The sequence below is a fragment of the Crinia signifera genome, chromosome 6 (genome assembly GCF_055691185.1).
Source record: "Crinia signifera chromosome 6, ASM5569118v1, whole genome shotgun sequence".
NCBI classification, from domain to species: domain Eukaryota; kingdom Metazoa; phylum Chordata; class Amphibia; order Anura; family Myobatrachidae; genus Crinia; species Crinia signifera.
This window is the reverse complement of record NC_139222.1, coordinates 54,861,584-54,883,975: the sequence shown is the minus strand read 5'-3', so window position 1 is coordinate 54,883,975 and position 22,392 is coordinate 54,861,584. Positions and strand designations below refer to the sequence as shown.

The window sequence follows — 22,392 nt, the reverse complement described above, 5'->3', positions numbered from 1 at the left end:
ATAAAATGAAAAAGTTTCCAATATAAATAGCTAGAGAATAAAAACAATTTGCCAGTAATGTGAAAAAACCTACAGCACCTGGTGTTCCCATGTGGTCTCCCACCCAAGTACTAACCATGCCCAACACTGCTTAGCTTTCAAGATTAGACGAGATTGGGCCTATCCAATGTGGTATGGCTGTAGGTGAGTTAAATTCACTTTTTTGCCCTCTTCTACTTCTATCACCAGGTAAGCTAATACAAAAGTTTCCTAACTGTATTGGCTTACTGAAAAAAATCATGTGTTGGTAATGTAAAAAGACCTACAGGACATGATATTAGCAGGGGGTCTTAAATTAAACTACTAAAGAGGCTCAACACTGTTTAGCTGCCAAAAGTAGTTGGAATTGGGCCTAAACAGTGTGGTAAGTCTTTAGGAGATGGCTATTGTGTCTGTTTGACCTCTTCCAAATGTCTGTACTGGCAATAAAAAGAAAAAGTTTCCAATTTAAATAGCTAGAGAATAAAAACAATTTGCCTGTAATGTGAAAAAACCTACAGCACCTGGTGTTCCCATGTGGTCTCCCACCCAAGTACTAACCAGGCCCAACACTGCTTAGCTTCCAAGATCAGACGAGATTGGGCCTATCCAATGTGGTATGGCTGTAGGTGAGAAACAGGCACTTTTTTGCCCTCTTCTACTTCTATCACCAGGTAAGCTAATAAAAAAGTTTCCTAACTGTATTGGCTTACTGAAAAAAATCATGTGTTGGTAATGTAAAAAGACCTACAGGACATGATATTAGCAGGGGGTCTTAAATTAAACTACTAAAGAGGCTCAACACTGTTTAGCTGCCAAAAGCAGTTGGAATTGTGCCTAAACAGTGTGGTAAGTCTTTAGGTGTTGGCTATTGTGTCTGTTTGACCTCTTCCAAATGTCTGTACTGGCAATAAAAAGAAAAAGTTTCCAATTTAAATAGCTAGAGAATAAAAACAATTTGCCTGTAATGTGAAAAAAACCTACAGCACCTGGTGTTACCATGTGGTCTCCCACCCAAGTACTAACCAGGCCCAACACTGCTTAGCTTCCAAGATCAGACGAGATTGGGCCTATCCAATGTGGTATGGCTGTAGGTGAGATACATGCACTTTTTTGCCCTCTTCTACTTATATCACCAGGTAAGCTAATAAAAAAGTTTCCTAACTGTATTGGCTTACTGAAAAAAATCATGTGTTGGTAATGTAAAACGACCTACAGGACATGATATTAGCAGGGGGTCTTAAATTAAACTACTAAAGAGGATCAACACTGTTTAGCTGCCAAAAGCAGTTGGAATTGGGCCTAAACAGTGTGGTAAGTCTTTAGGTGATGGCTATTGTGTCTGTTTGACCTCTTCCAAATGTCTGTACTGGCAATAAAAAGAAAAAGTTTCCAATTTAAATAGCTAGAGAATAAAAAAAATTTGCCTGTAATGTGAAAAAACCTACAGCACCTGGTGTTCCCATGTGGTCTCCCACCCAAGTACTAACCAGGCCCAACACTGCTTAGCTTCCAAGAACAGACGAGATTGGGCCTATCCAATGTGGTATGGCTGTAGGTGAAATGCAGGCACTTTTTTGCCCTCTTCTACTTCTATCACCAGGTAAGCTAATAAAAAAGTTTCCTAACTGTATTGGCTTACTGAAAAAAATCATGTGTTGGTAATGTAAAAAGACCTACAGGACATGATATTAGCAGGGGGTCTTAAATTAAACTACTAAAGAGGCTCAACACTGTTTAGCTGTCAAAAGCAGTTGGAATTGGGCCTAAACAGTGTGGTAAGTCTTTATGTGATGGCTATTGTGTCTGTTTGACCTCTTCCAAATGTCTGTACTGGCAATAAAAAGAAAAAGTTTCCAATTTAAATAGCTAGAGAATAAAAACAATTTGCCTGTAATGTGAAAAACCCTACAGCACCTGGTGTTCCCATGTGGTCTCCCACCCAAGTACTAACCAGGCCCAACACTGCTTAGCTTCCAAGATCAGACGAGATTGGGCCTATCCAATGTGGTATGGCTGTAGGTGAGATACAGGCACTTTTTTGCCCTCTTCTACTTCTATCACCAGGTAAGCTAATACAAAAGTTTCCTAACTGTATTGGCTTACTGAAAAAAATCATGTGTTGGTAATGTAAAAAGACCTACAGGACATGATATTAGCAGGGGGTCTTAAATTAAACTACAAAAGAGGCTAAACACTGTTTAGCTGCCAAAAGCAGTTGGAATTGAGCCTAAACATTGTGGTAAGTCTTTAGGTGATGGCTATTGTGTCTGTTTGACCTCTTCCAAATGTCTGTGCTGGCAATAAAATGAAAAAGTTTCCAATATAAATAGCTAGAGAATAAAAACAATTTACCAGTAATGTGAAAAAACCTACAGCACCTGGTGTTCCCATGTGGTCTCCCACCCAAGTACTAACCAGGCCCAACACTGCTTAGCTTCCAAGATCAGACGAGATTGGGCCTATCCAATGTGGTATGGCTGTAGGTGAGTTAAATTCACTTTTTTGCCCTCTTCTACTTCTATCACCAGGTAAGCTAATACAAAAGTTTCCTAACTGTATTGGCTTACTGAAAAAAATCATGTGTTGGTAATGTAAAAAGACCTACAGGACATGATATTAGCAGGGGGTCTTAAATTAAACTACTAAAGAGGCTCAACACTGTTTAGCTGCCAAAAGCAGTTGGAATTGGGCCTAAACAGTGTGGTAAGTCTTTAGGTGATGGCTATTGTGTCTGTTTGACCTCTTCCAAATGTCTGTACTGGCAATAAAAAGAAAAAGTTTCCAATTTAAATAGCTAGAGAATAAAAACAATTTTCCAGTAATGTGAAAAAACCTACAGCACCTGGTGTTCCCATGTGGTCTCCCACCCAAGTACTAACCAGGCCCAACACTGCTTAGCTTCCAAGATCAGACGAGATTGGGCCTATCCAATGTGGTATGGCTGTAGGTGAGTTAAAAGCACTTTTTTGCTCTCTTCTACTTCTATCACCAGGTAAGCTAATACAAAAGTTTCCTAACTGTATTGGCTTACTGAAAAAAATCATGTGTTGGTAATGTAAAAAGACCTACAGGACATGATATTAGCAGGGGGTCTTAAATTAAACTACAAAAGAGGCTCAACACTGTTTAGCTGCCAAAAACAGTTGGAATTGAGCCTAAACAGTGTGGTAAGTCTTTAGGTGATGGCTATTGTGTCTGTTTGACCTCTTCCAAATGTCTGTGCTGGCAATAAAAAGAAAAAGTTTCCAATTTAAATAGCTAGAGAATAAAAACAATTTGCCAGTAATGTGAAAAAACCTACAGCACCTGGTGTTCCCAGGTGGTCTCCCACCCAAGTACTAACCAGGCCCAACACTGCTTAGCTTCCAAGATCAGACGAAATTGGGCCTATCCAATGTGGTATGGCTGTAGGTGAGATACAGGCACTTTTTTGCCCTCTTCTACTTTTATCACCAGGTAAGCTAATAAAAAAGTTTCCTAACTGTATTGGCTTACTTAAAAAAAATCATGTGTTGGTAATGTAAAAAGACCTACAGGACATGATATTAGCAGGGGGTCTTAAATTAAACTACTAAACAGGCTCAACACTGTTTAGCTGCCAAAAGCAGTTGGAATTGGGCCTAAACAGTGTGGTAAGTCTTTAGGTGATGGCTATTGTGTCTGTTTGACCTCTTCCAAATGTCTGTACTGGCAATAAAAAGAAAAAGTTTCCAATTTAAATAGCTAGAGAATAAAAACAATTTGCCTGTAATGTGAAAAAACCTACAGCACCTGGTGTTCCCATGTGGTCTCCCACCCAAGTACTAACCAGGCCCAACACTGCTTAGCTTCCAAGATCAGACGAGATTGGGCCTATCCAATGTGGTATGGCTGTAGGTGAGATACATGCACTTTTTTGCCCTCTTCTACTTCTATCACCAGGTAAGCTAATAAAAAAGTTTCCTAACTGTATTGGCTTACTGAAAAAAATCATGTGTTGGTAATGTAAAACGACCTACAGGACATGATATTAGCAGGGGGTCTTAAATTAAACTACTAAAGAGGATCAACACTGTTTAGCTGCCAAAAGCAGTTGGACCTGGGCCTAAACAGTGTGGTAAGTCTTTAGGTGATGGCTATTGTGTCTGTTTGACCTCTTCCAAATGTCTGTACTGGCAATAAAAAGAAAAAGTTTCCAATTTAAATAGCTAGAGAATAAAAAAAAAATTGCCTGTAATGTGAAAAAACCTACAGCACCTGGTGTTCCCATGTGGTCTCCCACCCAAGTACTAACCAGGCCCAACACTGCTTAGCTTCCAAGAACAGACGAGATTGGGCCTATCCAATGTGGTATGGCTGTAGGTGAAATACAGGCACTTTTTTGCCCTCTTCTACTGCTATCACCAGGTAAGCTAATAAAAAAGTTTCCTAACTGTATTGGCTTACTGAAAAAAATCATGTGTTGGTAATGTAAAAAGACCTACAGGACATGATATTAGCAGGGGGTCTTAAATTAAACTACTAAAGAGGCTCAACACTGTTTAGCTGTCAAAAGCAGTTGGAATTGGGCCTAAACAGTGTGGTAAGTCTTTATGTGATGGCTATTGTGTCTGTTTGACCTCTTCCAAATGTCTGTACTGGCAATAAAAAGAAAAAGTTTCCAATTTAAATAGCTAGAGAATAAAAACAATTTGCCTGTAATGTGAAAAACCTACAGCACCTGGTGTTCCCATGTTGTCTCCCACCCAAGTACTAACCAGGCCCAACACTGCTTAGCTTCCAAGATCAGACGAGATTGGGCCTATCCAATGTGGTATGGCTGTAGGTGAGATACAGGCACTTTTTTGCCCTCTTCTACTTCTATCACCAGGTAAGCTAATACAAAAGTTTCCTAACTGTATTGGCTTACTGAAAAAAATCATGTGTTGGTAATGTAAAAAGACCTACAGGACATGATATTAGCAGGGGGTCTTAAATTAAACTACAAAAGAGGCTCAACACTGATTAGCTGCCAAAAGCAGTTGGAATTGAGCCTAAACATTGTGGTAAGTCTTTAGGTGATGGCTATTGTGTCTGTTTGACCTCTTCCAAATGTCTGTGCTGGCAATAAAATGAAAAAGTTTCCAATATAAATAGCTAGAGAATAAAAACAATTTACCAGTAATGTGAAAAAACCTACAGCACCTGGTGTTCCCATGTGGTCTCCCACCCAAGTACTAACCAGGCCCAACACTGCTTAGCTTCCAAGATCAGACGAGATTGGGCCTATCCAATGTGGTATGGCTGTAGGTGAGTTAAATTCACTTTTTTGCCCTCTTCTACTTCTATCACCAGGTAAGCTAATACAAAAGTTTCCTAACTGTATTGGCTTACTGAAAAAAATCATGTGTTGGTAATGTAAAAAGACCTACAGGACATGATATTAGCAGGGGGTCTTAAATTAAACTACTAAAGAGGCTCAACACTGTTTAGCTGCCAAAAGCAGTTGGAATTGGGCCTAAACAGTGTGGTAAGTCTTTAGGTGATGGCTATTGTGTCTGTTTGACCTCTTCCAAATGTCTGTACTGGCAATAAAAAGAAAAAGTTTCCAATTTAAATAGCTAGAGAATAAAAACAATTTTCCAGTAATGTGAAAAAACCTACAGCACCTGGTGTTCCCATGTGGTCTCCCACCCAAGTACTAACCAGGCCCAACACTGCTTAGCTTCCAAGATCAGACGAGATTGGGCCTATCCAATGTGGTATGGCTGTAGGTGAGTTAAAAGCACTTTTTTGCTCTCTTCTACTTCTATCACCAGGTAAGCTAATACAAAAGTTTCCTAACTGTATTGGCTTACTGAAAAAAATCATGTGTTGGTAATGTAAAAAGACCTACAGGACATGATATTAGCAGGGGGTCTTAAATTAAACTACTAAACAGGCTCAACACTGTTTAGCTGCCAAAAGCAGTTGGAATTGGGCCTAAACAGTGTGGTAAGTCTTTAGGTGATGGCTATTGTGTCTGTTTGACCTCTTCCAAATGTCTGTACTGGCAATAAAAAGAAAAAGTTTCCAATTTCAATAGCTAGAGAATAAAAACAATTTGCCTGTAATGTGAAAAAACCTACAGCACCTGGTGTTCTCATGTGGTCTCCCACCCAAGTACTAACCAGGCCCAACACTGCTTAGCTTCCAAGATCAGACGAGATTGGGCCTATCCAATGTGGTATGGCTGTAGGTGAGATACAGGCACTTTTTTGCCCTCTTCTACTTCTATCACCAGGTAAGCTAATAAAAAAGTTTCCTAACTGTATTGGCTTACTGAAAAAAATCATGTGTTGGTAATGTAAAAAGACCTACAGGACATGATATTAGCAGGGGGTCTTAAATTAAACTACTAAAGAGGCTCAACACTGTTTAGCTGCCAAAAGCAGTTGGAATTGGGCCTAAACAGTGTGGTAAGTCTTTAGGTGATGGCTATTGTGTCTGTTTGACCTCTTCCAAATGTCTGTACTGGCAATAAAAAGAAAAAGTTCCCAATTTAAATAGCTAGAGAATAAAAACAATTTGCCAGTAATGTGAAAAAACCTACAGCACCTGGTGTTCCCATGTGGTCTCCCACCCAAGTACTAACCAGGCCCAACACTGCTTAGCTTCCAAGATCAGACGAGATTGGGCCTATCCAATGTGGTATGGCTGTAGGTGAGATACAGGCACTTTTTTGCCCTCTTCTACTTCTATCACCAGGTAAGCTAATACAAAAGTTTCCTAACTGTATTGGCTTACGGAAAAAAATCATGTGTTGGTAATGTAAAAAGACCTACAGGACATGATATTAGCAGGGGGTCTTAAATTAAACTACAAAAGAGGCTCAACACTGTTTAGCTGCCAAAAGCAGTTGGAATTGAGCCTAAACAGTGTGGTAAGTCTTTAGGTGATGGCTATTGTGTCTGTTTGACCTCTTCCAAATGTCTGTGCTGGCAATAAAAAGAAAAAGTTTCCAATTTAAATAGCTAGAGAATAAAAACAATTTGCCAGTAATGTGAAAAAACCTACAGCACCTGGTGTTCCCATGTGGTCTCCCACCCAAGTACTAACCAGGCCCAACACTGCTTAGCTTCCAAGATCAGACGAGATTGGGCCTATCCAATGTGGTATGGCTGTAGGTGAGTTAAAGGCACTTTTTTGCCCTCTTCTACTTCTATCACCAGGTAAGCTAATACAAAAGTTTCCTTACTGTATTGGCTTACTGAACAAAATCATGTGTTGGTAATGTAAAAAGACCTACAGGACATGATATTAGCAGGGGGTCTTAAATTAAACTACTAAAGAGGCTCAACACTGTTTAGCTGCCAAAAGCAGTTGGAATTGGGCCTAAACAGTGTGGTAAGTCTTTAGGTGATTTCTATTGTGTCTGTTTGACCTCTTCCAAATGTCTGTACTGGCAATAAAAAGAAAAAGTTTCCAATTTAAATAGCTAGAGAATAAAAACAATTTGCCTGTAATGTGAAAAAACCTACAGCACCTGGTGTTCCCATGTGGTCTCCCACCCAAGTACTAACCAGGCCCAACACTGCTTAGCTTCCAAGATCAGACGAGATTGGGCCTATCCAATGTGGTATGGCTGTAGTTGAGATACAGGCACTTTTTTGCCCTCTTCTACTTCTATCACCAGGTAAGCTAATAAAAAAGTTTCCTAACTGTATTGGCTTACTGAAAAAAATCATGTGTTGGTAATGTTAAAAGACCTACAGGACATGATATTAGCAGGGGGTCTTAAATTAAACTAATAAAGAGGCTCAACACTGTTTAGCTGCCAAAAGCAGTTGGAATTGGGCCTAAACAGTGAGGTAAGTCTTTAGGTGATGGCTATTGTGTCTGTTTGACCTCTTCCAAATGTCTGTGCTGGCAATAAAAAGAAAAAGTTTCCAATTTAAATAGCTAGAGAATAAAAACAATTTGCCAGTAATGTGAAAAAACCTACAGCACCTGGTGTTCCCATGTGGTCTCCCACCCAAGTACTAACCAGGCCCAACACTGCTTAGCTTCCAAGATCAGACAAGATTGGGCCTATCCAATGTGGTATGGCTGTAGGTGAGCTAAAGGCACTTTTTTGCCCTCTTCTACTTCTATCACCAGGTAAGCTAATACAAAAGTTTCCTAACTGTATTGGCTTACTGAACAAAATCATGTGTTGGTAATGAAAAAAGACCTACAGGACATGATATTAGCAGGGGGTCTTAAATTAAACTACTAAAGAGGCTTAACACTGTTTAGCTGCCAAAAGCAGTTGGAATTGGGCCTAAACAGTGTGGTAAGTCTTTAGGTGATGGCTATTGTGTCTGTTTGACCTCTTCCAAATGTCTGTACTGGCAATAAAAAGAAAAAGTTTCCAATTTAAATAGCTAGAGAATAAAAACAATTTACCTGTAATGTGAAAAAACCTACAGCACCTGGTGTTCCCATGTGGTCTCCCACCCAAGTACTAACCAGGCCCAACACTGCTTAGCTTCCAAGATCAGACGAGATTGGGCCTATCCAATGTGGTATGGCTGTAGGTGAGATACAGGCACTTTTTTGCCCTCTTCTACTTCTATCACCAGGTAAGCTAATAAAAAAGTTTCCTAACTGTATTGGCTTACTGAAAAAAATCATGTGTTGGTAATGTAAAAAGACCTACAGGACATGATATTAGCAGGGGGTCTTAAATTAAACTACTAAAGAGGCTCAACACTGTTTAGCTGCCAAAAGCAGTTGGAATTGGGCCTAAACAGTGTGGTAAGTCTTTAGGTGATGGCTATTGTGTCTGTTTGACCTCTTCCAAATGTCTGTAATGGCAATAAAAAGAAAAAGTTTCCAATTTAAATAGCTAGAGAATAAAAACAATTTGCCAGTAATGTGAAAAAACCTACAGCACCTGGTGTTCCCATGTGGTCTCCCACCCAAGGACTAACCAGGCCCAACACTGCTTAGCTTCCAAGATCAGACGAGATTGGGCCTATGCAATGTGGTATGGCTGTAGGTGAGTTAAAAGAACTTTTTTGCCCTCTTCTACTTCTATCACCAGGTAAGCTAATACAAATGTTTCCTAACTGTATTGGCTTACTGAAAAAAATCATGTTTTGGTAATGTAAAAAGACCTACAGGACATGATATTAGCAGGGGGTCTTAAATTAAACTACAAAAGAGGCTCAACACTGTTTAGCTGCCAAAAGCAGTTGGAATTGCGCCTAAACAGTGTGGTAAGTCTTTAGGTGATGGCTATTGTGTCTGTTTGACCTCTTCCAAATGTCTGTGCTGGCAATAAAAAGAAAAAGTTTCCAATTTAAATAGCTAGAGAATAAAAACAATTTGCCAGTAATGTGAAAAAACCTACAGCACCTGGTGTTCCCAGGTGGTCTCCCACCCAAGTACTAACCAGGCCCAACACTGCTTAGCTTCCAAGATCAGACGAGATTGGGCATATCCAATGTGGTATGGCTGTAGGTGAGATACAGGCACTTTTTTGCCCTCTTCTACTTCTATCACCAGGTAAGCTAATAAAAAAGTTTCCTAACTGTATTGGCTTACTTAAAAAAAATAATGTGTTGGTAATGTAAAAAGACCTACAGGACATGATATTAGCAGGGGGTCTTAAATTAAACTACTAAACAGGCTCAACACTGTTTAGCTGCCAAAAGCAGTTGGAATTGGGCCTAAACAGTGTGGTAAGTCTTTAGGTGATGGCTATTGTGTCTGTTTGACCTCTTCCAAATGTCTGTACTGGCAATAAAAAGAAAAAGATTCCAATTTAAATAGCTAGAGAATAAAAACAATTTGCCTGTAATGTGAAAAAATCTACAGCACCTGGTGTTCCCATGTGGTCTCCCACCCAAGTACTAACCAGGCCCAACACTGCTTGGCTTCCAAGATCAGACGAGATTGGGCCTATCCAATGTGGTATGGCTGTAGGTGAGATACAGGCACTTTTTTGCCCTCTTCTACTTCTATCACCAGGTAAGCTAATAAAAAAGTTTCCTAACTGTATTGGCTTACTGAAAAAAATCATGTGTTGGTAATGTAAAAAGACCTACAGGACATGATATTAGCAGGGAGTCTTATATTAAACTACTAAAGAGGCCCAACACTGTTTAGCTGCCAAAAGCAGTTGGAATTGGGCCTAAACAGTGTGGTAAGTCTTTAGGTGATGGCTATTGTGTCTGTTTGACCTCTTCCAAATGTCTGTACTGGCAATAAAAATAAAAAGCTTCCAATTTAAATAGCTAGAGAATAAAAACAATTTGCCTGTAATGTGAAAAAACCTACAGTACCTGGTGTTCCCATGTGGTCTCCCACCCAAGTACTAACCAGGCCCGAAACTGCTTAGCTTCCAAGTTCAGACGAGATTGGGCCTATCCAATGTGGTATGGCTGTAGTTGAGATACAGGCACTTTTTTGCCCTCTTCTACTTCTATCACCAGGTAAGCTAATAAAAAAGTTTCCTAACTGTATTGGCTTACTGAAAAAAATCATGTGTTGGTAATGTAAAAAGACCTACAGGACATGATATTAGCAGGGGGTCTTAAATTAAACTACTAAAGAGGCTCAACACTGTTTAGCTGCCAAAAGCAGTTGGAATTGGGCCTAAACAGGGAGGTAAGTCTTTAGGTGATGGCTATTGTGTCTGTTTGACCTCTTCCAAATGTCTGTGCTGGCAATAAAAAGAAAAAGTTTCAAATTTAAATAGCTAGAGAATAAAAACAATTTGCCTGTAATGTGAAAAAACCTACAGCACCTGGTGTTCCCATGTGGTCGCCCACCCAAGTACTAACCAGGCCCAACACTGCTTAGCTTCCAAGAACAGACGAGATTGGGCCTATCCAATGTGGTATGGCTGTAGGTGAAATACAGGCACTTTTTTGCCCTCTTCTACTTCTATCACCTGGTAAGCTAATAAAAAAGTTTCCTAACTGTATTGGCTTACTGAAAAAAATCATGTGTTGGTAATGTAAAAAGACCTACAGGACATGATATTAGCAGGGGGTCTTAAATTAAACTACTAAAGGGGCTCAACACTGTTTAGCTGCCAAAAGCAGTTGGAATTGGGCCTAAACAGTGTGGTAAGTCTTTATGTGATGGCTATTGTGTCTGTTTGACCTCTTCCAAATGTCTGTACTGGCAATAAAAAGAAAAAGTTTCCAATTTAAATAGCTAGAGAATAAAAACAATTTGCCTGTAATGTGAAAAAACCTACAGCACCTGGTGTTCCCATGTGGTCTCCCACCCAAGTACTAACCAGGCCCAACACTGCTTAGCTTCCAAGATCAGACGAGATTGGGCCTATCCAATGTGGTATGGCTGTATGTGAGATACAGGCACTTTTTTGCCCTCTTCTACTTCTTTTACCAGGTAAGCTAATAAAAAAGTTTCCTAACTGTTTTGGCTTACTGAAAAAAATCATGTGTTGGTAATGTAAAAAGACCTACAGGACATGATATTAGCAGGGGGTCTTAAATTAAACTACTAAAGAGGCTCAACACTGTTTAGCTGCCAAAAGCAGTTGAAATTGGGCCTAAACAGTGTGGTAAGTCTTTAGGTGATGGCTATTGTGTCTGTTTGACCTCTTCCAAATGTCTGTGCAGTCAATAAAAAGAAAAAGTTTCCAATTTAAATAGCTAGAGAATAAAAACAATTTGCCAGTAATGTGAAAAAACCTACAGCACCTGGTGTTCCCATGTGGTCTCCCACCCAAGTACTAACCAGGCCCAACACTGCTTAGCTTCCAAGATCAGACGAGATTGGGCCTATCCAATGTGGTATGGCTGTAGGTGAGTTAAAGCCACTTTTTTGCCCTCTTCTACTTCTATTACCAGGTAAGCTAATACAAAAGTTTCCTAACTGTATTGGCTTACTGAAAAAAATCATGTGTTGGTAATGTAAAAAGACCTACAGGACATGATATTAGCAGGGGGTCTTAAATTAAACTACAAAAGAGGCTCAACACTGTTTAGCTGCCAAAAGCAGTTGGAATTGAGCCTAAACATTGTGGTAAGTCTTTAGGTGATGGCTATTGTGTCTGTTTGACCTCTTCCAAATGTCTGTGCTGGCAATAAAATAAAAAAGTTTCCAATATAAATAGCTAGAGAATAAAAACAATTTGCCAGTAATGTGAAAAAACCTACAGCACTTGGTGGTCCCATGTGGTCTCCCACCCAAGTACTAACCAGGTTCAACACTGCTTAGCTTCCAAGATTAGACGAGATTGGGCCTATCCAATGTGGTATGGCTCTAAGTGAGATACAGGCACTTTTTTGCCCTCTTCTACTTCTATCACCAGGTAAGCTAATAAAAAAGTTTCCTAACTGTATTGGCTTACTGAAAAAAATCATGTGTTGGTAATGTAAAACGATCTACAGGACATGATATTAGCAGGGGGTCTTAAATTAAACTACTAAAGAGGATCAACACTGTTTAGCTGCCAAAAGCAGTTGGAATTGGGCCTAAACAGTGTGGTAAGTCTTTAGGTGATGGCTATTGTGTCTGTTTGACCTCTTCCAAATGTCTGTACTGGCAATAAAAAGAAAAAGTTTCCAATTTAAATAGCTAGAGAATAAAAACAATTTGCCTGTAATGTGAAAAAACCTACAGCACCTGGTGTTCCCATGTGGTCTCCCACCCAAGTACTAACCAGGCCCAACACTGCTTAGCTTCCAAGATCAGACGAGATTGGGCCTATCCAATGTGGTATGGCTGTAGGTGAGATACAGGCACTTTTTTGCCCTCTTCTACTTCTATCACCAGGTAAGCTAATAAAAAAGTTTCCTAACTGTATTGGCTTACTGAAAAAAATCATGTGTTGGTAATGTAAAAAGACCTACAGGACATGATATTAGCAGGGGGTCTTAAATTAAACTACTAAAGAGGCTCAACACTGTTTAGCTGCCAAAAGCAGTTGGAATTGGGCCTAAACAGTGTGGTAAGTCTTTAGGTGATGGCTATTGTGTCTGTTTGTCCTCTTCCAAATGTCTGTGCTGGCAATAAAAAGAAAAAGTTTCCAATTTAAATAGCTAGAGAATAAAAAACAATTTGCCTGTAATGTGAAAAAACCTACAGCACCTGGTGTTCCCATGTGGTCTCCCACCCAAGTACTAACCAGGCCTAACACTGCTTAGCTTCCAAGATCAGACGAGATTGGGCCTATCCAATGTGGTATGGCTGTAGGTGAGATACAGGCACTTTTTTGCCCTCTTCTACTTCTATCATCAGGTAAGCTAATAAAAAAGTTTCCTAACTGTATTGGCTTACTGAAAAAAATCATGTGTTGGTAATGTAAAAAGACCTACAGTACATGATATTAGCAGGGGGTCTTAAATTAAACTATTTAAGAGGATCAACACTGTTTAGCTGCCAAAAGCAGTTGGAATTGGGCCTAAACAGTGTGGTAAGTCTTTAGGTGATGGCTATTGTGTCTGTTTGACCTCTTCCAAATGTCTGTACTGGCAATAAAAAGAAAAAGTTTCCAATTTAAATAGCTAGAGAATAAAAACAATTTGCCAGTAATGTGAAAAAACCTACAGCACCTGGTGTTCCCATGTGGTCTCCCACCCAAGTACTAACCAGGCCCAACACTGCTTAGCTTCCAAGATCAGACGAGATTGGGCCTATCCAATGTGGTATGGCTGTAGGTGAGATACAGGCACTTTTTTGCCCTCTTCTACTTCTATCACCAGGTAAGCTAATAAAAAAGTTTCCTAACTGTATTGGCTTACTGAAAAAATCATGTGTTGGTAATGTAAAAAGACCTACAGTACATGATATTAGCAGGGGGTCTTAAATTAAACTACTAAAGAGGATCAACACTGTTTAGCTGCCAAAAGCAGTTGGAATTGGGCCTAAACAGTGTGGTAAGTCTTTAGGTGATGGCTATTGTGTCTGTTTGACCTCTTCCAAATGTCTGTACTGGCAATAAAAAGAAAAAGTTTCCAATTTAAATAGCTAGAGAATAAAAACAATTTGCCTGTAATGTGAAAAAACCTACAGCACCTGGTGTTCCCATGTGGTCTCCCACCCAAGTACTAACCAGGCCCAACACTGCTTAGCTTCCAAGATCAGACGAGATTGGGCCTATCCAATGTGGTATGGCTGTAGGTGAGATACAGGCACTTTTTTGCCCTCTTCTACTTCTATCACCAGGTAAGCTAATAAAAAAGTTTCCTAACTGTATTGGCTTACTGAAAAAAATCATGTGTTGGTAATGTAAAAAGACCTACAGGACATGATATTAGCAGGGGGTCTTAAATTAAACTACTAAAGAGGCTCAACACTGTTTAGCTGCCAAAAGCAGTTGGAGTTGGGCCTAAACAGTGTGGTAAGTCTTTAGGTGATGGCTATTGTGTCTGTTTGACCTCTTCCAAATGTCTGTACTGGCAATAAAAAGAAAAAGTTTCCAATTTAAATAGCTAGAGAATAAAAACAATTTGCCTGTAATGTGAAAAAACCTACAGCACCTGGTGTTCCCATGTGGTCTCCCACCCAAGTACTAACCAGGCCCAACACTGCTTAGCTTCCAAGATCAGACGAGATTGGGCATATCCAATGTGGTATGGCTCTAGGTGAAATTAAGGCACTTTTTTGCCCTCTTCTACTTCTATCACCAGGTAAGCTAATAAAAAAGTTTCCTAACTGTATTGGCTTACTGAAAAAAATCATGTGTTGGTAATGTAAAACGACCTACAGGACATGATATTAGCAGGGGGTCTTAAATTAAACTACTAAAGAGGATCAACACTGTTTAGCTGCCAAAAGCAGTTGGAATTGGGCCTAAACAGTGTTGTAAGTCTTTAGGTGATGGCTATTGTGTCTGTTTGACCTCTTCCAAATGTCTGTACTGGCAATAAAAAGAAAAAGTTTCCAATTTAAATAGCTAGAGAATAAAAACAATTTGCCTGTAATTTGAAAAAACCTACAGCACCTGGTGTTCCCATGTGGTCTCCCACCCAAGTACTAACCAGGCCCAACACTGCTTAGCTTCTAAGATCAGACGAGATTGTGCCTATCCAATGTGGTATGGCTGTAGGTGAGATACAGGCACTTTTTTGCCCTCTTCTACTTCTATCACCAGGTAAGCTAATAAAAAAGTTTCCTAACTGTATTGGCTTACTGAAAAAAATCATGTGTTGGTAATGTAAAAAGACCTACAGGACATGATATTAGCAGGGGGTCTTAAATTAAACTACTAAAGAGGCTCAACACTGTTTAGCTGCCAAAAGCAGTTGGAGTTGGGCCTAAACAGTGTGGTAAGTCTTTAGGTGATGGCTATTGTGTCTGTTTGACCTCTTCCAAATGTCTGTACTGGCAATAAAAAGAAAAAGTTTCCAATTTAAATAGCTAGAGAATAAAAACAATTTGCCTGTAATGTGAAAAAACCTACAGCACCTGGTGTTCCCATGTGGTCTCCCACCCAAGTACTAACCAGGCCCAACACTGCTTAGCTTCCAAGATCAGACGAGATTGGGCCTATCCAATGTGGTATGGCTCTAGGTGAGATACAGGCACTTTTTTGCCCTCTTCTACTTCTATCACCAGGTAAGCTAATAAAAAAGTTTCCTAACTGTATTGGCTTACTGAAAAAAATCATGTGTTGGTAATGTAAAACGACCTACAGGACATGATATTAGCAGGGGGTCTTAAATTAAACTACTAAAGAGGATCACACTGTTTAGCTGCCAAAAGCAGTTGGAATTGGGCCTAAACAGTGTGGTAAGTCTTTAGGTGATGGCTATTGTGTCTGTTTGACCTCTTCCAAATGTCTGTACTGGCAATAAAAAGAAAAAGTTTCCAATTTAAATAGCTAGAGAATAAAAACAATTTGCCTGTAATGTGAAAAAACCTACAGCACCTGGTGTTCCCATGTGGTCTCCCACCCAAGTACTAACCAGGCCCAACACTGCTTAGCTTCCAAGATCAGACGAGATTGGGCCTATCCAATGTGGTATGGCTGTAGGTGAGATACAGGCACTTTTTTGCCCTCTTCTACTTCTATCACCAGGTAAGCTAATAAAAAAGTTTCCTAACTGTATTGGCTTACTGAAAAAAATCATGTGTTGGTAATGTAAAAAGACCTACAGGACATGATATTAGCAGGGGGTCTTAAATTAAACTACTAAAGAGGCTCAACACTGTTTAGCTGCCAAAAGCAGTTGGAATTGGGCCTAAACAGTGTGGTAAGTCTTTAGGTGATGGCTATTGTGTCTGTTTGACCTCTTCCAAATGTCTGTACTGGCAATAAAAAGAAAAAGTTTCCAATTTAAATAGCTAGAGAATAAAAACAATTTGCCTGTAATGTGAAAAAACCTACAGCACCTGGTGTTCCCATGTGGTCTCCCACCCAAGTACTAACCAGGCCCAACACTGCTTAGCTTCCAAGATCAGACGAGATTGGGCCTATCCAATGTGGTATGGCTGTAGGTGAGATACAGGCACTTTTTTGCCCTCTTCTACTTCTATCACCAGGTAAGCTAATAAAAAAGTTTCCTAACTGTATTGGCTTACTGAAAAAAATCATGTGTTGGTAATGTAAAAAGACCTACAGGACATGATATTAGCAGGGGGTCTTAAATTAAACTACTAAAGAGGCTCAACACTGTTTAGCTGCCAAAAGCAGTTGGAATTGAGCCTAAACAGTGTGGTAAGTCTTTAGGTGATGGATATTGTGTCTGTTTGACCTCTTCCAAATGTCTGTGCTGGCAATAAAAAGAAAAAGTTTCCAATTTAAATAGCTAGAGAATAAAAACAATTTGCCAGTAATGTGAAAAAACCTACAGCACCTGGTGTTCCCAGGTTTTCTCCCACCCAAGTACTAACCAGGCCCAACACTGCTTAGCTTCCAAGATCAGGCGAGATTGGGCCTATCCAATGTAGTATGGCTGTAGGTGAGGTACAGGCACTTTTTTGCCCTCTTCTACTTCTATCACCAGGTAAGCTAATAAAAAAGTTTCCTAACTGTATTGGCTTACTGAAAAAAATCATGTGTTGGTAATGTAAAAAGACCTACAGGACATGATATTAGCAGGGGGTCCTAAATTAAACTACTAAACAGGCTCAACACTGTTTAGCTGCCAAAAGCAGTTGGAATTGGGCCTAAACAGTGTGGTAAGTCTTTAGGTGATGGCTATTGTGTCTGTTTGACCTCTTCCAAATGTCTGTACTGGCAATAAAAAGAAAAAGTTTCCAATTTAAATAGCTAGAGAATAAAAATAATTTGCCAGTAATGTGAAAAAACCTACAGCACCTGGTGTTCCCAGGTGGTCTCCCACCCAAGTACTAACCAGGCCCAACACTGCTTAGCTTCCAAGATCAGGCGAGATTGGGCCTATCCAATGTAGTATGGCTGTAGGTGAGATACAGGCACTTTTTTGCCCTCTTCTACTTCTATCACCAGGTAAGCTAATAAAAAAGTTTCCTAACTGTATTGGCTTACTGAAAAAAATCATGTGTTGGTAATGTAAAAAGACCTACAGGACATGATATTAGCAGGGGGTCCTAAATTAAACTACTAAACAGGCTCAACACTGTTTAGCTGCCAAAAGCAGTTGGAATTGGGCCTAAACAGTGTGGTAAGTCTTTAGGTGATGGCTATTGTGTCTGTTTGACCTCTTCCAAATGTCTGTACTGGCAATAAAAAGAAAAAGTTTCCAATTTAAATAGCTAGAGAATAAAAACAATTTGCCTGTAATGTGAAAAAACCTACAGCACCTGGTGTTCCAATGTGGTCTCCCACCCAAGTACTAACCAGGCCCAACACTGCTTAGCTTCCAAGATCAGACGAGATTGGGCCTATCCAATGTGGTATCGCTGTAGGTGAGATGCAGGCACTTTTTTGCCCTCTTCTACTTCTATCACCAGGTAAGCTAATAAAAAAGTTTCCTAACTGTATTGGCTTACTGAAAAAAATCATGTGTTGGTAATGTAAAAAGACCTACAGGACATGATATTAGCAGGGGGTCTTAAATTAAACTACTAAAGAGGCTCAACACTGTTTAGCTGCCAAAAGCAGTTGGAATTGGGCCTAAACAGTGTGGTAAGTCTTTAGGTGATGGCTATTGTGTCTGTTTGACCTCTTCCAAATGTCTGTACTGGCAATAAAAAGAAAAAGTTTCCAATTTAAATAGCTAGAGAATAAAAACAATTTGCCTGTAATGTGAAAAAACCTACAGCACCTGGTGTTCCCATGTGGTCTCCCACCCAAGTACTAACCAGGCCCAACACTGCTTAGCTTCCAAGATCAGACGAGATTGGGCCTATCCAATGTGGTATGGCTGTAGGTGAGATACAGGCACTTTTTTGCCCTCTTCTACTTCTATCACCAGGTAAGCTAATAAAAAAGTTTCCTAACTGTATTGGCTTACTGAAAAAAATCATGTGTTGGTAATGTAAAAAGACCTACAGGACATGATATTAGCAGGGGGTCTTAAATTAAACTACTAAAGAGGCTCAACACTGTTTAGCTGCCAAAAGCAGTTGGAATTGAGCCTAAACAGTGTGGTAAGTCTTTAGGTGATGGCTATTGTGTCTGTTTGACCTCTTCCAAATGTCTGTGCTGGCAATAAAAAGAAAAAGTTTCCAATTTAAATAGCTAGAGAATAAAAACAATTTGCCAGTAATGTGAAAAAACCTACAGCACCTGGTGTTCCCAGGTTTTCTCCCACCCAAGTACTAACCAGGCCCAACACTGCTTAGCTTCCAAGATCAGGCGAGATTGGGCCTATCCAATGTAGTATGGCTGTAGGTGAGGTACAGGCACTTTTTTGCCCTCTTCTACTTCTATCACCAGGTAAGCTAATAAAAAAGTTTCCTAACTGTATTGGCTTACTGAAAAAAATCATGTGTTGGTAATGTAAAAAGACCTACAGGACATGATATTAGCAGGGGGTCCTAAATTAAACTACTAAACAGGCTCAACACTGTTTAGCTGCCAAAAGCAGTTGGAATTGGGCCTAAACAGTGTGGTAAGTCTTTAGGTGATGGCTATTGTGTCTGTTTGACCTCTTCCAAATGTCTGTACTGGCAATAAAAAGAAAAAGTTTCCAATTTAAATAGCTAGAGAATAAAAATAATTTGCCAGTAATGTGAAAAAACCTACAGCACCTGGTGTTCCCAGGTGGTCTCCCACCCAAGTACTAACCAGGCCCAACACTGCTTAGCTTCCAAGATCAGGCGAGATTGGGCCTATCCAATGTAGTATGGCTGTAGGTGAGATACAGGCACTTTTTTGCCCTCTTCTACTTCTATCACCAGGTAAGCTAATAAAAAAGTTTCCTAACTGTATTGGCTTACTGAAAAAAATCATGTGTTGGTAATGTAAAAAGACCTACAGGACATGATATTAGCAGGGGGTCCTAAATTAAACTACTAAACAGGCTCAACACTGTTTAGCTGCCAAAAGCAGTTGGAATTGGGCCTAAACAGTGTGGTAAGTCTTTAGGTGATGGCTATTGTGTCTGTTTGACCTCTTCCAAATGTCTGTACTGGCAATAAAAAGAAAAAGTTTCCAATTTAAATAGCTAGAGAATAAAAACAATTTGCCTGTAATGTGAAAAAACCTACAGCACCTGGTGTTCCAATGTGGTCTCCCACCCAAGTACTAACCAGGCCCAACACTGCTTAGCTTCCAAGATCAGACGAGATTGGGCCTATCCAATGTGGTATCGCTGTAGGTGAGATGCAGGCACTTTTTTGCCCTCTTCTACTTCTATCACCAGGTAAGCTAATAAAAAAGTTTCCTAACTGTATTGGCTTACTGAAAAAAATCATGTGTTGGTAATGTAAAAAGACCTACAGGACATGATATTAGCAGGGAGTCTTAAATTAAACTACTAAAGAGGCCCAACACTGTTTAGCTGCCAAAAGCAGTTGGAATTGGGCCTAAACAGTGTGGTAAGTCTTTAGGTGATTGCTATTGTTTCTGTTTGACCTCTTCCAAATGTCTGTACTGGCAATAAAAATAAAAAGTTTCCAATTTAAATAGCTAGAGAATAAAAACAATTTGCCTGTAATGTGAAAAAACCTACAGCACCTGGTGTTCCCATGTGGTCTCCCACCCAAGTACTAACCAGGCCCAACACTGCTTAGCTTCCAAGATCAGACGAGATTGGGCCTATCCAATGTGGTATGGCTGTAGGTGAGTTAAAGCCACTTTTTTGCCCTATTCTACTTCTATCACCAGGTAAGCTAATACAAAAGTTTCCTAACTGTATTGGCTTACTGAAAAAAAATCATGTGTTGGTAATGTAAAAAGACCTACAGGACATGATATTAGCAGGGGGTCTTAAATTAAACTACTAAAGAGGCTCAACACTGTTTAGCTGCCAAAAGCAGTTGGAATTGGGCCTAAGCAGTTTGGTAAGTCTTTAGGTGATGGCTATTGTGTCTGTTTGACCTCTTCCAAATGTCTGTGCTGGCAATAAAAAGAAAAAGTTTCCTATTTAAATAGCTAGAGAATAAAAACAATTTGCCAGTAATGTGAAAAAACCTACAGCACCTGGTGTTCCCAGGTGGTCTCCCACCCAAGTACTAACCAGGACCAACACTGCTTAGCTTCCAAGATTAGACGAGATTGGGCCTATCCAATGTGGTATGGCTGTAGGTGAGATACAGGCACTTTTTTGCCCTCTTCTACTTCTATCACCAGGTAAGCTAATAAAAAAGTTTCCTAACTGTATTGGCTTACTGAAAAAAATCATGTGTTGGTAATGTAAAAAGACCTACAGGACATGATATTAGCAGGGGGTCTTAAATTAAACTACTAAAGAGGCTCAACACTGTTTAGCTGCCAAAAGCAGTTGGAATTGAGCCTAAACAGTGTGGTAAGTCTTTAGGTGATGGCTATTGTGTCTGTTTGACCTCTTCCAAATGTCTGTGCTGGCAATAAAAAGAAAAAGTTTCCAATTTAAATAGCTAGAGAATAAAAACAATTTGCCAGTAATGTGAAAAAACCTACAGCACCTGGTGTTCCCAGGTGGTCTCCCACCCAAGTACTAACCAGGCCCAACACTGCTTAGCTTCCAAGATCAGGCGTGATTGGGCCTATCCAATGTAGTATGGCTGTAGGTGAGATACAGGCACTTTTTTGCCCTCTTCTACTTCTATCACCAGGTAAGCTAATAAAAAAGTTTCCTAACTGTATTGGCTTACTGAAAAAAATCATGTGTTGGTAATGTAAAAAGACCTACAGGACATGATATTAGCAGGGGGTCCTAAATTAAACTACTAAACAGGCTCAACACTGTTTAGCTGCCAAAAGCAGTTGGAATTGGGCCTAAACAGTGTGGTAAGTCTTTAGGTGATGGCTATTGTGTCTGTTTGACCTCTTCCAAATGTCTGTACTGGCAATAAAAAGAAAAAGGGTACTTATGTAGTAACTGGGCTGCCGATTTTGAAATCGGGTCCATCGCATCGCATCGCACCCGACCATATCGCATGCGATGCGATGCGATGCGATGGACCCGATTTTTCCATAGGATTCAATGTTAAAATGGACTGAGTCCATTTTAACATAGAATTCAATGGGAAAAGGGGTCCTTTTCATACCCCTACTATCCAAGTGGGCATGGAGTTGGATATAAACCTGTGGCGAGCGTAGCGAGCCACCGAGCCCGAAGCGTGGCGAGCGTAGCGAGCCCCGCGAGGGGACACAGAATACCGTCCCCTCGCGGGGCTCGCTTCGCTCGCTACGCTCGCCACAGGTTTATATCCAACTCCATGCCCACTTGGATAGTAGGGGTATGAAAAGGACCCCTTTTTCCCATTGAATTCCATGTTAAAATGGACTCAGTCCATTTTAACATTGAATCCTATGGAAAAATCGGGTCATCGCATCGCATCGCATCGCATGGTCGTATGCGATGCGATGCGATATCGCATCGCATCGCATCTGATTGTATGCCTTAACTTAAGGCATACAATCAAAAAATCGGCAGCCCAGATACTACATAAGTACCAGAAAAAGTTTCCAATTTAAATAGCTAGAGAATAAAAACAATTTGCCAGTAATGTGAAAAAACCTACAGCACCTGGTGTTCCCAGGTGTTCTCCCACCCAAGTACTAACCAGGCCCAACACTGCTTAGCTTCCAAGATCAGGCGAGATTGGGCCTATCCAATGTAGTATGGCTGTAGGTGAGGTACAGGCACTTTTTTGCCCTCTTCTACTTCTATCACCAGGTAAGCTAATAAAAAAGTTTCCTAACTGTATTGGCTTACTGAAAAAAATCATGTGTTGGTAATGTAAAAAGACCTACAGGACATGATATTAGCAGGGGGTCCTAAATTAAACTACTAAACAGGCTCAACACTGTTTAGCTGCCAAAAGCAGTTGGAATTGGGCCTAAACAGTGTGGTAAGTCTTTAGGTGATGGCTATTGTGTCTGTTTGACCT

General features: G+C 40.1%; 40 non-coding genes and 7 pseudogenes across 40 annotated transcripts; all 47 read right to left on the bottom strand.

The window, feature by feature from the left end:
* Positions 1 to 66: 66 nt before the first annotated feature.
* Positions 67 to 185, bottom strand: LOC146011215 (5S ribosomal RNA; annotated as a pseudogene).
* Positions 186 to 530: 345 nt separating this feature from the next.
* On the bottom strand, positions 531 to 649 carry LOC146011884 (5S ribosomal RNA). The gene has a single exon (XR_014445066.1). It is a non-coding gene; the product is annotated as a 5S ribosomal RNA (ribosomal RNA).
* A 346-nt stretch (positions 650 to 995) lies between these two features.
* Positions 996 to 1,114, bottom strand: LOC146016698 (5S ribosomal RNA). Its single transcript, XR_014449580.1, has one exon. It is a non-coding gene; the product is annotated as a 5S ribosomal RNA (ribosomal RNA).
* A 345-nt stretch (positions 1,115 to 1,459) lies between these two features.
* Positions 1,460 to 1,578, bottom strand: LOC146015651 (5S ribosomal RNA). The gene has a single exon (XR_014448566.1). It is a non-coding gene; the product is annotated as a 5S ribosomal RNA (ribosomal RNA).
* A 345-nt stretch (positions 1,579 to 1,923) lies between these two features.
* LOC146015250 (5S ribosomal RNA) lies at positions 1,924 to 2,042 on the bottom strand. The gene has a single exon (XR_014448177.1). It is a non-coding gene; the product is annotated as a 5S ribosomal RNA (ribosomal RNA).
* Positions 2,043 to 2,387: 345 nt separating this feature from the next.
* Positions 2,388 to 2,506, bottom strand: LOC146011883 (5S ribosomal RNA). Its single transcript, XR_014445065.1, has one exon. It is a non-coding gene; the product is annotated as a 5S ribosomal RNA (ribosomal RNA).
* A 345-nt stretch (positions 2,507 to 2,851) lies between these two features.
* LOC146011882 (5S ribosomal RNA) lies at positions 2,852 to 2,970 on the bottom strand. Its single transcript, XR_014445064.1, has one exon. It is a non-coding gene; the product is annotated as a 5S ribosomal RNA (ribosomal RNA).
* Positions 2,971 to 3,315: 345 nt separating this feature from the next.
* On the bottom strand, positions 3,316 to 3,434 carry LOC146014637 (5S ribosomal RNA). The gene has a single exon (XR_014447585.1). It is a non-coding gene; the product is annotated as a 5S ribosomal RNA (ribosomal RNA).
* Positions 3,435 to 3,780: 346 nt separating this feature from the next.
* Positions 3,781 to 3,899, bottom strand: LOC146011881 (5S ribosomal RNA). The gene has a single exon (XR_014445063.1). It is a non-coding gene; the product is annotated as a 5S ribosomal RNA (ribosomal RNA).
* A 346-nt stretch (positions 3,900 to 4,245) lies between these two features.
* LOC146015650 (5S ribosomal RNA) lies at positions 4,246 to 4,364 on the bottom strand. Its single transcript, XR_014448565.1, has one exon. It is a non-coding gene; the product is annotated as a 5S ribosomal RNA (ribosomal RNA).
* Positions 4,365 to 4,708: 344 nt separating this feature from the next.
* Positions 4,709 to 4,827, bottom strand: LOC146017086 (5S ribosomal RNA). Its single transcript, XR_014449960.1, has one exon. It is a non-coding gene; the product is annotated as a 5S ribosomal RNA (ribosomal RNA).
* Positions 4,828 to 5,172: 345 nt separating this feature from the next.
* LOC146011879 (5S ribosomal RNA) lies at positions 5,173 to 5,291 on the bottom strand. Its single transcript, XR_014445062.1, has one exon. It is a non-coding gene; the product is annotated as a 5S ribosomal RNA (ribosomal RNA).
* A 345-nt stretch (positions 5,292 to 5,636) lies between these two features.
* On the bottom strand, positions 5,637 to 5,755 carry LOC146011878 (5S ribosomal RNA). Its single transcript, XR_014445061.1, has one exon. It is a non-coding gene; the product is annotated as a 5S ribosomal RNA (ribosomal RNA).
* Positions 5,756 to 6,100: 345 nt separating this feature from the next.
* Positions 6,101 to 6,219, bottom strand: LOC146014044 (5S ribosomal RNA). Its single transcript, XR_014447003.1, has one exon. It is a non-coding gene; the product is annotated as a 5S ribosomal RNA (ribosomal RNA).
* Positions 6,220 to 6,564: 345 nt separating this feature from the next.
* On the bottom strand, positions 6,565 to 6,683 carry LOC146011877 (5S ribosomal RNA). The gene has a single exon (XR_014445060.1). It is a non-coding gene; the product is annotated as a 5S ribosomal RNA (ribosomal RNA).
* A 345-nt stretch (positions 6,684 to 7,028) lies between these two features.
* LOC146011876 (5S ribosomal RNA) lies at positions 7,029 to 7,147 on the bottom strand. Its single transcript, XR_014445059.1, has one exon. It is a non-coding gene; the product is annotated as a 5S ribosomal RNA (ribosomal RNA).
* A 345-nt stretch (positions 7,148 to 7,492) lies between these two features.
* On the bottom strand, positions 7,493 to 7,611 carry LOC146015203 (5S ribosomal RNA). The gene has a single exon (XR_014448131.1). It is a non-coding gene; the product is annotated as a 5S ribosomal RNA (ribosomal RNA).
* A 345-nt stretch (positions 7,612 to 7,956) lies between these two features.
* On the bottom strand, positions 7,957 to 8,075 carry LOC146015853 (5S ribosomal RNA). Its single transcript, XR_014448761.1, has one exon. It is a non-coding gene; the product is annotated as a 5S ribosomal RNA (ribosomal RNA).
* Positions 8,076 to 8,420: 345 nt separating this feature from the next.
* LOC146011875 (5S ribosomal RNA) lies at positions 8,421 to 8,539 on the bottom strand. Its single transcript, XR_014445058.1, has one exon. It is a non-coding gene; the product is annotated as a 5S ribosomal RNA (ribosomal RNA).
* Positions 8,540 to 8,884: 345 nt separating this feature from the next.
* Positions 8,885 to 9,003, bottom strand: LOC146016844 (5S ribosomal RNA). Its single transcript, XR_014449727.1, has one exon. It is a non-coding gene; the product is annotated as a 5S ribosomal RNA (ribosomal RNA).
* A 345-nt stretch (positions 9,004 to 9,348) lies between these two features.
* Positions 9,349 to 9,467, bottom strand: LOC146014761 (5S ribosomal RNA). The gene has a single exon (XR_014447705.1). It is a non-coding gene; the product is annotated as a 5S ribosomal RNA (ribosomal RNA).
* A 346-nt stretch (positions 9,468 to 9,813) lies between these two features.
* LOC146016675 (5S ribosomal RNA) lies at positions 9,814 to 9,932 on the bottom strand. The gene has a single exon (XR_014449558.1). It is a non-coding gene; the product is annotated as a 5S ribosomal RNA (ribosomal RNA).
* Positions 9,933 to 10,277: 345 nt separating this feature from the next.
* LOC146010794 (5S ribosomal RNA) lies at positions 10,278 to 10,396 on the bottom strand (annotated as a pseudogene).
* Positions 10,397 to 10,741: 345 nt separating this feature from the next.
* LOC146016022 (5S ribosomal RNA) lies at positions 10,742 to 10,860 on the bottom strand. The gene has a single exon (XR_014448925.1). It is a non-coding gene; the product is annotated as a 5S ribosomal RNA (ribosomal RNA).
* Positions 10,861 to 11,205: 345 nt separating this feature from the next.
* Positions 11,206 to 11,324, bottom strand: LOC146015489 (5S ribosomal RNA). Its single transcript, XR_014448409.1, has one exon. It is a non-coding gene; the product is annotated as a 5S ribosomal RNA (ribosomal RNA).
* Positions 11,325 to 11,669: 345 nt separating this feature from the next.
* LOC146011873 (5S ribosomal RNA) lies at positions 11,670 to 11,788 on the bottom strand. The gene has a single exon (XR_014445056.1). It is a non-coding gene; the product is annotated as a 5S ribosomal RNA (ribosomal RNA).
* A 345-nt stretch (positions 11,789 to 12,133) lies between these two features.
* On the bottom strand, positions 12,134 to 12,252 carry LOC146011701 (5S ribosomal RNA; annotated as a pseudogene).
* Positions 12,253 to 12,597: 345 nt separating this feature from the next.
* LOC146011872 (5S ribosomal RNA) lies at positions 12,598 to 12,716 on the bottom strand. Its single transcript, XR_014445055.1, has one exon. It is a non-coding gene; the product is annotated as a 5S ribosomal RNA (ribosomal RNA).
* Positions 12,717 to 13,062: 346 nt separating this feature from the next.
* LOC146016092 (5S ribosomal RNA) lies at positions 13,063 to 13,181 on the bottom strand. Its single transcript, XR_014448994.1, has one exon. It is a non-coding gene; the product is annotated as a 5S ribosomal RNA (ribosomal RNA).
* Positions 13,182 to 13,526: 345 nt separating this feature from the next.
* On the bottom strand, positions 13,527 to 13,645 carry LOC146011871 (5S ribosomal RNA). Its single transcript, XR_014445054.1, has one exon. It is a non-coding gene; the product is annotated as a 5S ribosomal RNA (ribosomal RNA).
* Positions 13,646 to 13,989: 344 nt separating this feature from the next.
* LOC146011870 (5S ribosomal RNA) lies at positions 13,990 to 14,108 on the bottom strand. Its single transcript, XR_014445053.1, has one exon. It is a non-coding gene; the product is annotated as a 5S ribosomal RNA (ribosomal RNA).
* Positions 14,109 to 14,453: 345 nt separating this feature from the next.
* On the bottom strand, positions 14,454 to 14,572 carry LOC146013955 (5S ribosomal RNA). Its single transcript, XR_014446916.1, has one exon. It is a non-coding gene; the product is annotated as a 5S ribosomal RNA (ribosomal RNA).
* A 345-nt stretch (positions 14,573 to 14,917) lies between these two features.
* LOC146010387 (5S ribosomal RNA) lies at positions 14,918 to 15,036 on the bottom strand (annotated as a pseudogene).
* A 345-nt stretch (positions 15,037 to 15,381) lies between these two features.
* On the bottom strand, positions 15,382 to 15,500 carry LOC146015514 (5S ribosomal RNA). The gene has a single exon (XR_014448433.1). It is a non-coding gene; the product is annotated as a 5S ribosomal RNA (ribosomal RNA).
* Positions 15,501 to 15,844: 344 nt separating this feature from the next.
* On the bottom strand, positions 15,845 to 15,963 carry LOC146011869 (5S ribosomal RNA). The gene has a single exon (XR_014445052.1). It is a non-coding gene; the product is annotated as a 5S ribosomal RNA (ribosomal RNA).
* A 345-nt stretch (positions 15,964 to 16,308) lies between these two features.
* On the bottom strand, positions 16,309 to 16,427 carry LOC146011868 (5S ribosomal RNA). The gene has a single exon (XR_014445051.1). It is a non-coding gene; the product is annotated as a 5S ribosomal RNA (ribosomal RNA).
* Positions 16,428 to 16,772: 345 nt separating this feature from the next.
* LOC146011446 (5S ribosomal RNA) lies at positions 16,773 to 16,891 on the bottom strand (annotated as a pseudogene).
* Positions 16,892 to 17,236: 345 nt separating this feature from the next.
* LOC146016784 (5S ribosomal RNA) lies at positions 17,237 to 17,355 on the bottom strand. The gene has a single exon (XR_014449662.1). It is a non-coding gene; the product is annotated as a 5S ribosomal RNA (ribosomal RNA).
* A 345-nt stretch (positions 17,356 to 17,700) lies between these two features.
* LOC146016598 (5S ribosomal RNA) lies at positions 17,701 to 17,819 on the bottom strand. The gene has a single exon (XR_014449484.1). It is a non-coding gene; the product is annotated as a 5S ribosomal RNA (ribosomal RNA).
* A 345-nt stretch (positions 17,820 to 18,164) lies between these two features.
* Positions 18,165 to 18,283, bottom strand: LOC146011867 (5S ribosomal RNA). Its single transcript, XR_014445050.1, has one exon. It is a non-coding gene; the product is annotated as a 5S ribosomal RNA (ribosomal RNA).
* Positions 18,284 to 18,628: 345 nt separating this feature from the next.
* Positions 18,629 to 18,747, bottom strand: LOC146011445 (5S ribosomal RNA; annotated as a pseudogene).
* Positions 18,748 to 19,092: 345 nt separating this feature from the next.
* Positions 19,093 to 19,211, bottom strand: LOC146016783 (5S ribosomal RNA). The gene has a single exon (XR_014449661.1). It is a non-coding gene; the product is annotated as a 5S ribosomal RNA (ribosomal RNA).
* Positions 19,212 to 19,556: 345 nt separating this feature from the next.
* On the bottom strand, positions 19,557 to 19,675 carry LOC146016597 (5S ribosomal RNA). The gene has a single exon (XR_014449483.1). It is a non-coding gene; the product is annotated as a 5S ribosomal RNA (ribosomal RNA).
* A 345-nt stretch (positions 19,676 to 20,020) lies between these two features.
* Positions 20,021 to 20,139, bottom strand: LOC146011866 (5S ribosomal RNA). Its single transcript, XR_014445049.1, has one exon. It is a non-coding gene; the product is annotated as a 5S ribosomal RNA (ribosomal RNA).
* A 346-nt stretch (positions 20,140 to 20,485) lies between these two features.
* LOC146010285 (5S ribosomal RNA) lies at positions 20,486 to 20,604 on the bottom strand. Its single transcript, XR_014444800.1, has one exon. It is a non-coding gene; the product is annotated as a 5S ribosomal RNA (ribosomal RNA).
* A 345-nt stretch (positions 20,605 to 20,949) lies between these two features.
* LOC146017265 (5S ribosomal RNA) lies at positions 20,950 to 21,068 on the bottom strand. Its single transcript, XR_014450139.1, has one exon. It is a non-coding gene; the product is annotated as a 5S ribosomal RNA (ribosomal RNA).
* Positions 21,069 to 22,016: 948 nt separating this feature from the next.
* LOC146011067 (5S ribosomal RNA) lies at positions 22,017 to 22,135 on the bottom strand (annotated as a pseudogene).
* Between the last annotated feature and the right edge of the window lie 257 nt (positions 22,136 to 22,392).